Here is a 12,118-nt window from a genome sequence, read left to right as displayed (position 1 = left end):
TTTCAGTGTCTGTTGACAAGTAAAAAGTTTAAGTCATGTATATAACAAGAACCTTTTTGTTCTTTTACTGAAAGTCCAACACTGTCAGTACATTATATATATATATATATATATTTCTTTGGTGGGGTAAGTTTGTTACATAGCCTGTCCAGGTATCAAATTTTATACTAACTAGATATCATCCCATACCCAGTCACTACAATATAAGGCCAAAAGAAAATATACACCTGTTTCATGCCCTAATAAAGACCTAAAAAATTAGGGTAGGTAGGTAGAAAATTTTCGTTTAAAGTTCAATGATTGAATGCAGAACACATAACATGTAATAAAAATAATAAAAAGAAAACAGTACCCCCAGTATATTAAGAGTTTACAAGGCAAGTTTGTTAATAAAGATAAAGTAAAAGGTATCATGGGTATCCTGTACATTTGTGATGCATTTTCTGTATTCTTTGGCATGAATACAAAGTAGAAACTTCAGAGACAACACACTTGCTGATCTCAAACATGCCATGATAAATGGTCAACGTTTATCATGCAATTTTTTTACAGGTCTGCCAAAGTTTTGTATTCAAACGCTTGGAAGACTCATCTGTGAAAACATTAAAATAAAATTGTTGGTGATTATAAGAGAGAACGATCATAGGCATTTATGCCTGCTGTTCAATCCATTTCTTAAGGTAGGATTCTTCTCTGGTTTCTGACTAGATGAAACATTCAAAGTATATTTGCTTATATGTCTTATATATTGAGGTGTAAGGAATTTAAAAGACCATATTTTTCTTTCCTCATCTCAATTGTACAACTTTAAATAGAAATGGTAAACTGCGTTTGAAAACTAGCAGGGACTATATTTTTGGCGGAATGGTGGCGTATGAAAATATCTTCTTTTCTGCCTCTCAAAATTATCATAGAACAATGAATTTAGTTATAATTTTTACACAATCGAAGTCTTGGAGAAATTTTCAAATGTAAGTTAGATTAATAATGAGGGACTAAACTTTCAAAATATATCAAATAAATATGATTTTTCAAACAAACTAGAACTTTATTAGCTTTTTAAACGCTTCCTATCAAAGTGCAGATTTGAGCCAAAAATCCATAAAAAGTATTTTTTCTCTCTTAGTAACAATCAAAACTTTTTGTTTTTTTTATCATTTTGTACATTTATAAGACTACTTTATTATATATGTGAAAATAGGAAAAAGTTAAATATAGGAAGCATTTGAAAATAAATAATATATCCTAAAAAAATTAAGAAAAACAGAGAAAATTCGGATTAGCCAATATCCAGTTAAGTTACATTATTTATGTAAATTTGGTAATATCTTGCTATAGACCCGATATAGTAATATGTTTTTATGCAAAAAGAACAATCATTAAACTTTTGAAATAGAAGTAGGTATCATATGATTGGCAACAGTTATTTTTTATTCTTAATGTCAAGGAAAAAGATAATGACCTTGACCTGACCTTGCCTCTAATATAAAACGGTCAAATTTAATTTCACTGATACTATCACTTACTGGTATTGTCTTCTTGATTCTGTGAAAATTTCATTGATTTTTAAATATTAGAAATATGAGAAGAATCCTACCTTAATGAATAAAATATACCCCAGTATTTAAACTAGAACTGTCCAATAGGGACAAATACCCCCCGCTGGGTTTTTCAGAGAAAGGTGCCAATTCAAAAATACTTTATGGATCTAGAGGTGTTCACTGTTTACTTATAAAAAATTACAGTAAAATATAAGTGCTCATTTTGTTTCTTAATGAGTGAAACAAAAGTGCAACCAAATGAAACATCAATACTAATACATTGTAATTCAATCGTAACATTTTTTTTATTTCTGCATTAAAGAAATATATTGCAATTATGTGTCATGACACTCTGCAAACTAATTGTTGAAAAAAAAATCATTATACAAAATCAAATTAATCTTGATATATCAAATTCATTTTGAAAATAAAAAGCTGGTCATCCAGTAATGAAGTGCTTTGACAGACAATAAATTACAATTAAGAGAATAAGAGAAGAGAGATCTTTAATTCTTAAGCCTTATTCCCTGGAGATTTGATAACAAACACACGCTTGATAAGAGATATGCCATAACAACCTCCAACACCAAACTCATTAATTTATTTTTAACTGGATGCATGTCCAGTCATTATTCCCAAGAGACAAATGAATTTACATTATCTTCTATGTAATGTAAAAACTGTTTTAAACACTTGATGATGTTTCTTTTTTTTTTTTTTAGTTTTAATGAGTTGTTTTAAGCTGTACTAGTTCACATTTTTGTACAGATATTCTAGATTCTATCTCTCAAACCTTATAAATGAGCCCAAAATGAACAAATCGATTTAAATAAAAAGTAAAACCTGTAAAATGCAGAAAAATTAACAAATAAAGTTGAAAATTCCCAGGTGCACACCTTCATATGGTGAATAATAAGTGTGCAAATTTTCAGATAAATCCTTGCAATAGTTTCTAGAAACGGTTCGGACAAAACCACAAAATGCAAAATGGAAACACCTGTAAAATTCAAAATAATAATCGAATCAAGTTGAAAATAGCAGGTGCACAACTTCATATGGTGAATAATATTTGTACAAATTTTCATACAAACCTTCCAATAGTTTCTGAGTAATGTTCCGGACAAAATCTCGTCTACAGACAGACAGACAGACAGACAGATGGACAGACGGACATGGTGATTCCAATATACCCCCCTAAACTTCATTTGCGGGGGGTATAAATAACAATCTAATTAAATTTAGATGTTACATCTCCTCGAATACTCGCTACACTAACATCTAACAACATCCCATTGAGGGTCATGTCAGAGGTCAAATTTGGAAAAACTCTAGACTTATTTGCTTCGATTACTTCAACAAATATCGGATGATTTTGCCAGCGACAATTTGATTAGTTGATAGAATTTGACCTCTGACGTGACTCTCTATGGGATGTTGTTAGATGTTAGTGTAGCGAGTATGCGAGCAGATCAAACATTTAATTTTAATTAGATTGATGAAAATAAGTAATATATCCAAAAAAAACTCGGAAAACAGGGAAAATTCGGATTAGCCAAGATCCAGTTTAGTTAAATTATAAATGTAAATTTGGTAATATCATGCTATAGACCCAATATAGTAGTATCTTTTTAGGCAAAAAGAAAATCTTTAAACGTTTCAATGAAAGTAGCATCACAAGATTGGAAACATTTTTTTTTTATTCTTTATGTCAAGGAAAAAGATAATGACCTTGACCTGACCTTGTCTCTAATATAAAACGGTCAAACTTAATCTAACTGATACTATTACTTTACTGATGTTGTCTTCTTGATTCTGAGAAAATTTCATTAACTTTTCAATACAGGAAATATGAGAATAATCCTACCTTAATACCCATAGGCAGGGTAGGGGAACAAAACAATGCATTTTGACTAATCAGTAATATTCAGCAATAATGAGAAGTGCTACTACCACATATGAACCCCTGACCCTAAATGGTCCACAAATTTCACAATTTTGGAAAAGACATCCTTGCTTATCAAAAATGTTTGATTAATAATGAGGAGCAGATTTTCCATTCATTTTCAGTATATAAGTAGAACTCCCCCCCCCCCCCCTTACCGCTAACCCAGGGGTCTTGAAATTAACAATTTAAAAACAATGGCTCATTCTTGCTCATCATAGCTATATAGATAGTTCATCTGCTTAATACCCAGGAGGACAAAAGAAAATTTTCAAAGATTTAATGTATTTTCACTAAATGATAATTAGATTAGAGCCCGGCCTAAAGACCAGAACCAGACCAGGGCCCAGGAGCAGTGAAGAAGTTTTTAAAAGAATTTCTGCATTTTCTCTGTAAAATCAATACAGCCCTACCCTGAAACTAGAACCCCATACCCCCGGGCCATAAAATTCACAATTTGGAAAAGGCATTCTTCCTCAACATAACAATATACATAGTTAGTTTGAGTTATCCCAGGAACAGAGAAGTAGACTTTCAAATAATTTATTTTCACTATATAATCATTCAACAGAGCCTCATCCTAACACCAGAACCCTTTGACCCTGGGGCCATAAAATTCAAAATTTTGAAAGATGCATTCTTGCTTATTATAACTATGTAATTACTTAGTTTGTATAAAACCTATGAGCAAAGAAGAAGATTTTCAAACACCATGTCCTTTCATGTATAATCAATAGAGAGCCCTGCCCTAACACCAGAACCCCAACCCTGGGGCCATAAAATTCACAATTTTGGAAGAAACCTATATACTTAGGTAGTTTGTTTAATACCCAGGGAACAGAGAAGAAAACTTTCAAAGAATTAATGTATTTTCACTATAAAATCAATAGAGCCCCACCCTAACACCAAACCCCCTGACCCTGGGGTCATTAAATTCCCAATTTTGAAAGAGGCATTCTTGCTTATCATAACAATGTACTTACTTAGTTTGTTTAATACCCAAAAGCAGAGAAGAAGATTTTCAAAGAAATAATGCATTTTTACTATATAATCAATAGAGCCCCTCAAAAGCACTAGAACCCCTGACCTTTGGGCCATGAATTTCATAATTTTGGTAAGAAGCTAAATGGTCATTACATTCATGCTTACAGTTTGACTGCTTAATGTCCAGGAGTAAAGAAGAAGATTTTTAAAGAATGCATTAAATTTAGTGGTTTTGGCCCCACCCCCAAGACCCCAGAGGGACAGAATATGAAATTCATAATTATTGTTTCCCTTCACCCATAGAAGCTTTATGGCAAATTTGGTGGAAATTGGTTGAGTGGTTGCAGACAAGAAGCTAACATGTCAAATGTTAACACATGATGCACACCACACGATGACAGATGAAAACAGATAGCAATAGATCATCTGAATTTACTCTAGTGACCTAAAAAATTGAGAGATCAAAAGTAAAACAAAAAATATATATTATATATTTTCTACACAATTTTTTTGTCTTAAAAATCAATGCCATATTTAAACACAACAGAAATAACTCTTAATATAAAAGAGTTTGAATAATATGGGAAAAGGGTGGAATCTTGGATATGTTTTAAAACTGGGTTTGATTTATGACTTATAACATTATGATTTTACAACATAAACATGATAAAATATTTTGAATAATTTTTATCATTGAACAAATCATGCAGATTATTGCACATGAAATATTGTCTCATTATTTTCTCAAGACTTAACTATAGTTGTAGACCACAGGCAAAATTGTTCATTTTTTAATCATTTTGGATATCTTTATTTACTGATTTAAGGCTTTTTATTCCTTGAATGGAATTATTTTTTAATAGTAATCTTAAAGCCGCTTAGTCCGATTCTAATCGCAAAAGAAGATATTCGTATTTCTTCTTGAAAAATAATTGTCCATAAATTGTTTCAACTTTTGTCAAATTATGTCCCAAAAGTCTTTTTCTTTAAAAGATATCAAAATTCAAATTTTAAAAAAATAATTTTTGTTAGGTCACACAAAAAATAATCCTATTATGATATCGTGTGAAATCATCTCCGAAAAATTAAATTTATCGATTATATCTCATGAAGAACAAACCCGAGCATTTTTTTTTTTCACAACTAAGTACTTATACCTGTAAACTGACAATGTTTTATTATAGCCTTCGTTACTAAACTTCTTTTAAAAAGTCTTTAAAAATATCTGATTTTCCTTTTTTCTTTAAATATGCATATTGATATAAACATTAGTATTACTATGGGTTATATTCAATTAAATTGACTTAGGCCTCTACTAATGGAAAAAAATACTCGGGTTTGAATTATTTTCATAATTAGATACAACCGGTAAATATATTTTTTTCAAAGGTGACTTCAATACAGATCTTAACTTCCTGTCAGAAACGGTGGTTTGTCAATACGGTTTTTGATTTATTTTTTTCCATGTAAGGATTGTTGTAATAAACTATTAAATCAATATTATGATTTATTTTTATACATTATCTATGTAATGAGGCACTTTTATTGTGTAAGATAATATGTTTCTGTTTCGGATTAAGCGGCTTTAAAGGTAAAGATAATATCAAGTCCTATTTATAAAAAGGAAAGTAGATATATTGTGATTTTTTACTTCATTTATAGCAACTGAAACTTTTCAGTCAAAATGGACTCCATGAAAAGCTCACAAACGTAAGTTTAAGTGACAAGAATTTATAACTTTAAAAGAAATTCCTAATCATCTGTATCAGTGTAATTTGTTGACAGTAAAATTGGTTTTAACTTTTTACTCCAATGTGTTAAAAACATCCTATACAAAACAACTAACATGATTAATTTAATAAGACACTTTTAGTTATATATTTCACTTCTAATAAAAAAAATGATTTTGTTGAGTAAAAAAATAACTGATCCAGTTTAGGATTTTTTTATCCCATGAATAATGAATGTAAAAATATCTTTTTAATTACTGAAAATATATAATGTCCATGTTTTTTTTTTTCAAATAAAACATATTATAATTTAATAAGTTCATCCATGATTATAATTAAATTTTAAATGTAGTTACACATTAATTATACAAGATTAAATCATTCTCAGTACTGAAACCCTACAACACATATCAGAGTCAGTGTTTATGGGACTCTGTCGTAAAGTGGGGACCTCACAACTAGTGGCCATGAGGAGAGATTTGGTAGACATCAGGGAGATGGTGGACAATCAAGTGAAAACAAGTGATAAGGTCAGTGAGATGTTGAGTGGAAGTCAAAGAGAAGGATTGAGACTGAAAGAATCAGATATTGACTTGATGTACTGGCCAAATAATTACCGTGTGATCTGGGACTTATCTCAGTCTCAGTATTACAACACACACAGACAAACACCGATTCTCAGTGACTGTTCTGATAGTCCGCCAGGATTCACTTTGTTATATTTACTGTCACCAAGCAGGCACATTGAAATCCACAGAGCTTGTTTTAAGATGAATAACAAACATTATATATCTAGTTCTAATACAGACAGATTGTGTGTTCTCTATCATCACTAAATTCCATTCAACACGGACCCTGTGCCAGGAGAACATTTGGTGAAAACTAGTTTGATAACGCCTACTGTTTTGTTTGTGATTTTTGGCCTCCATCTGCCTCCTCATGGATAGAGAGATGTCACTCATGGCCCCAGCCTCATGTTGTGGATGATATAGTAAAAAATGGATGTCACTTTGTAGCAATAGGACATAAGGTTGGAAGACATGAAGACCATGAATGGAGAATTTCTTTCTCTCTTGCAGAGCAAAAACTAGTGTATGTAATGAACCACTGTCAGTTCTTAACTTACAGCTTACTTAAATTGTTCTTAACAGAAATAATTAACAATGGACTGGATGAAGATGATAAATTACTGTGTTCCTATCACATGAAGACAGCAGTTTTCTGGGTGATTCAACAAAATACAATACATCACTGGTGTCCACAAAATCTCCTGGGGTGTTTCTGGGTCTGTTTTAAACTCATCCTCAAATGGGTGTATGAGAGGGTCTGTCCTAACTTTTTCATTCCAGATAACAACATGTTTCAGAGTAAAATTCATGGCAACAAACAACATCAACTATTTATGAGACTGTATGGGTTGTATGAGAACGGTATAACATTCCTGCTACACAGTCCCTCCATTAGATCTTATATTATAAATGTCCTACATAACCCCAGACTCTCCATCTGTACAGAACATACTTTGATTTCTGAGGCTGAGTTTGATGAAAACCTATATAGTGAAATATTATGCTTTTACAGTGCATTATACAAAGTAAACACACAATGCTGTATGAATATCTACATGTAATAGAACACATGATAGGTTCACCCCTCCTGACACAGTATCAAGTCATGATGCTACAGAAACTTACAGCTGATGTCCTTAGAGAAAATGCTTTTATATTACACATGGAAACTTACACACATAAAAACAAACTGAGGTAAAGAGTTGACAAAATCTCCTGTCACATGCTGAAATTAACAGCCAAGTTTGGTTGTATTTCTGACATGCTTACTTGGCCATGTATTATTATAAAACACTGAGATACATGGAAGCTTTATCTAATATAGACATGATAAAGGTCAAGCTAGCACAGCCTTTTGTGATGCATTGGTATATTGTAGATAGAGAGATGTATACTGAGGCTGTAGGGGGACAGTCCTGGTTTACAAAGATGAGACAGGCTTTAACAGGGAATATCAGACTTGACAATGACATCCGTTACATCAATGAATTAATACCTGAACAACAGTCTGCTCTACAGAGACACATGTCTGTATTATCCATCCCACCCTTTATACTATTATACATGCTAGAGATATTGTGTTACAGACATGTAGACACAATGAGAGCACTAACAGCTCTAGATGATCTACAAATCCTAGTTCACTATTATCATAGCCATATTTTAGATACACGTCTCAGAGACATATCGTGGCAGATTCTGGGATCTGTCAACAGATGACAGGGAACCTCCAGGCTGCTCTATACTCATACCAACAATCTCTCAGACAAGAACCACACAACTATATAAACACAGCTACACAAATGAGAATACAGGGTGTTTTTCAATGGAATCCCTTAATTACCTAAGTGTCAGGTATTTGTAGGAATTCATCTGTGTGAGATTATTATTTACATATCCTCTTCGGATTTCATATTTTCTTTTTAGTCTGTTTTAATTTCATGTAATATAAAGCTAATATTAAATAGTCTAAAATGAAAAACTACTATAAGTCAATAGAATTTTAGCATTCTACATCGTAATATGTCAATATCTCAGTGACTTGTTGAACGTTGAGTTTACAATATATTTAAGAGTATGCTCCAAAACATTCTGAAATAAGAGTCCATACAGAACACCATTTTGTAAAAAAAATTTCTGTCAACCACATAATGGCAAGTCATATGGTGACATCAAAGCAGTGGGATATGAAATGAAATATCAAAAGAGTGATATCCATGGGATAAAGGGGTAAATGTGTGATAAATATATCTTGTTGCCTATAGTTGTTCTTGAGAAAAAGAATTTTAAATGATCCCAACCAATATTCACTACATGTATTTGTTATAGCCATTTTGCTCATGTTCAAATTTTAGCGCCATTATGTCATGTGTATTACGTCATGAATTTTTAAGTACACATTATTTTCTTGAGTACTGCACGAGCAGTGACATTCGATGGAAGGTATCGTTCCCTGGTCTGTTCTTTTGTTCAATGCATCTCTGGAATTGGGAAAAAACTACTTATTCGGTAAGCCAATTATTCAAACACCAGCACACCCATATGTATTTGTAATTTTGTATGCATTTCTTGTATTTTATTTATGAATCGGTATTTTTTATACTCGATAATGGTCTACATAGTCGAGCATATTGGATAATCATTACTTCTAATGTAAAGCTATATTCATCATGTTTATAGATTTATTATATTGAACACAATATTTTGAAACTATTTATAACATTCATTGATAGGTCTGCTTATCTGTTGTTTAGGATAGGTGTTAAATGCATTAGGCTTAAACTGTGTATCGCAAGGGCGATAACTCTCATTTCCGTTTGTAAACACCAATTTTGAAAGTTAGACATTTTTTATGCATACTCAGTAATATATAGAACGTTAACTTATAAAGTATCATTTTTGGGTTTGTGATATTGATAGCATATATTCTGGCATATATTTCTAGTCTGAATTGCCTTGGCACTGCCAATTTTCTAGTCCGAATTGTCTCTGTTTATTGGTATTGCATTGTGTTACAAGAATTTTTTGTTTACAATTTTGTTTATTTACTTTACAGTAAATCGTATGAAACGTATGATGAACGGTATGAAACGTATGATGAACCGTATGAAACTTATGATGAACGTATGATGAATCGTATGATGTCAGTCATGTGATGATGTATTATGGATTGTATGAGAACTATGACATATGATGAAACCTATGAGCGAATGTTCCTATGAATGAAGTTGAATAAAGACATATACGCATTTACAATTTCTCAATCTCTCTGGGCATTGAACAGTACAGTATTTAAGGAATGACTCTAATTCTTGGCCAAATTATTCCATGATACCCTGGTCGCCTCCGATAATCCGCGAAGCGGATTATAAAAAAGCGTAAACTGACCCAAACCAGGTTATCATCGAATAATTTGGCCAAGAATTAGAGTCATTCCTTATAATTTAATTTTAAAATAATTAAACAACTGTGGGTGTAAAATTGTGTTGCTTTTTATGAGTTCAAATTTACCGCTCAATAATACATCCCTAGTAACGGAAGTATTATGAAACAAGGGGAAGTAATAACTGATATACAGATCTAGCAGCCATGATGTTTGTGTACACGAGGTAAGATCGAGCTACTGTTTGAAGTTAAAGGTACATTTATTTACTCCTGAATTTCCCAAGATTTCCAAGGATTGGAAAAGGGGGGATTGTATGGATACAGATGATTCAGCTGGTTGTCAAGGGGGTGTGTCCCCATACCAAACCAGGTTATTAAGAAATAATTTGCGTTCCTTTTTGGTAATCAACCAATGAGAGACTAGAATAAAAACAAAATTATTTCTTAATAATCTTTCTTTTGAAAAAGGGTGGAACCCTTGATTTGAACAAACTTGAATCCACTTTACCCAAGAATACTTTTTTCCAAGTTTGATTGCAAATGGCCCATTGATTCTGGCTTAAGGAGATGAAATGTGAAAAAAAAATTACAACAATGTCACTAACAACAACAACGACAAAAGATATATTTCAATCAGTTTAGTTAAAACTTAAACTACAGGGCCTCAATACATCATGAATTTTCAAACAAGTACAAATCACTTTTAATTTGTTTGTCTTTGCACTATTTGTAACTCTTGTTAATATTAAGTTGTCTCCTATTAAATGAATAAAACTGTGAAAACCTACCAGCCTTTTCCATGAGGTCATTGTACATCTTCACCAAACCTGCCATGGTTATCTGAAATTCAATAAATTTAATAAATGTTTCATGAACTGTGATAGGGTATTGAAAGGCCCTGTCAAGGTTATAAATGGTTCTTGGAGAATTCAAGTTATATTTAAAGAACAAGGTATGGTTTCCATACAATTCTTGCCCTGTGATTTTAAAAAAAAATTGAAACTGGTGTAAAAGATGAAAACTAATGCTTTCTGAATCATTGAAATTCTATACAGGAAAATCATACATATCAAATTTTTCACACGTGTTTTTAAATGCTAATTGTGACGTCATAAACATGTGCATTTTCTCGTATTTTCTTCAAAAGTTGCAGAAGACATCAATTTTCAGTGGAATTTTCTTTCAAGAAAATGTTGTCCACAGGCATCGCCCACAAAGATTTGTAGATATGTGATTTTTTATCGTTTTTTTTTTTTTTTTCACAATATATCAAAAAATAAAAGTGGGTGATGCATGTGGACACTATTTACTAAAGGAAAACCACCCTTGAAATTGGCTAGTTTGAGGGTTTTTCTGTTAAAAATACAGATTAGATTCGCATCACATTTATGATGTCATATTTTGCAGAATGATAATCCTTTGTGACCAAAGATTTTCCTGATTTATCACAGTCATATACTTGACTAATATTTTAGCCTGTTTCAAGACTTTTTGATGACAATACATTTTTGGGCACAATAAGGCTGAAACCATACCTTCTTCTTTCCTGGAATGCCTCTAGAATTTGGAGTGTCCGAATGGCCGGAATTTGTCATTTTGAATCGAGTTTTAATATTTGCACTTATTTTCAGGCACGTTATCGAAAAGTTTGAAAAAGTGTAACCCGGTAATCATGTTTCATAAATTATTAGAAAGATGTGAGGGTTTTTACCAGTCAGGGGCATAACTAAAACAAGTTATTCAAAAAATAACTTAAATAAGTTATTTTACATTACTTTACACAAACAATTTTTTTTTAAAAAATAACTTAAATAAGTTATTTTTATATCCTACTTGGACATTGATTTCTTGGAAATTTTGTGTTTCCTACCAATTTGCATTGCATTTTGGGATTCCATTATGTAATACTAGATGGAGTTCACCGACTCCAATAGAGAATTGGTGAGGAGGTGGAGATAAAAGCATTTT

The 12,118-nt window shown here is 31.8% G+C and overlaps 1 pseudogene; it reads left to right on the top strand.

Annotated features, from left to right (window-relative positions):
• Positions 1 to 6,151: 6,151 nt before the first annotated feature.
• Positions 6,152 to 9,966, top strand: LOC134263670 (uncharacterized; annotated as a pseudogene).
• Positions 9,967 to 12,118: the final 2,152 nt, after the last annotated feature.

The sequence above is a fragment of the Saccostrea cucullata genome, unplaced genomic scaffold (genome assembly GCF_032062105.1).
Source record: "Saccostrea cucullata isolate Sc308-1 unplaced genomic scaffold, CSIRO_AGI_Scuc_v1 ctg14838, whole genome shotgun sequence".
NCBI classification, from domain to species: domain Eukaryota; kingdom Metazoa; phylum Mollusca; class Bivalvia; order Ostreida; family Ostreidae; genus Saccostrea; species Saccostrea cuccullata.
The sequence above is the reverse complement of the archived record's forward strand: the minus strand, read 5'-3'. Positions and strand labels throughout refer to the sequence as shown.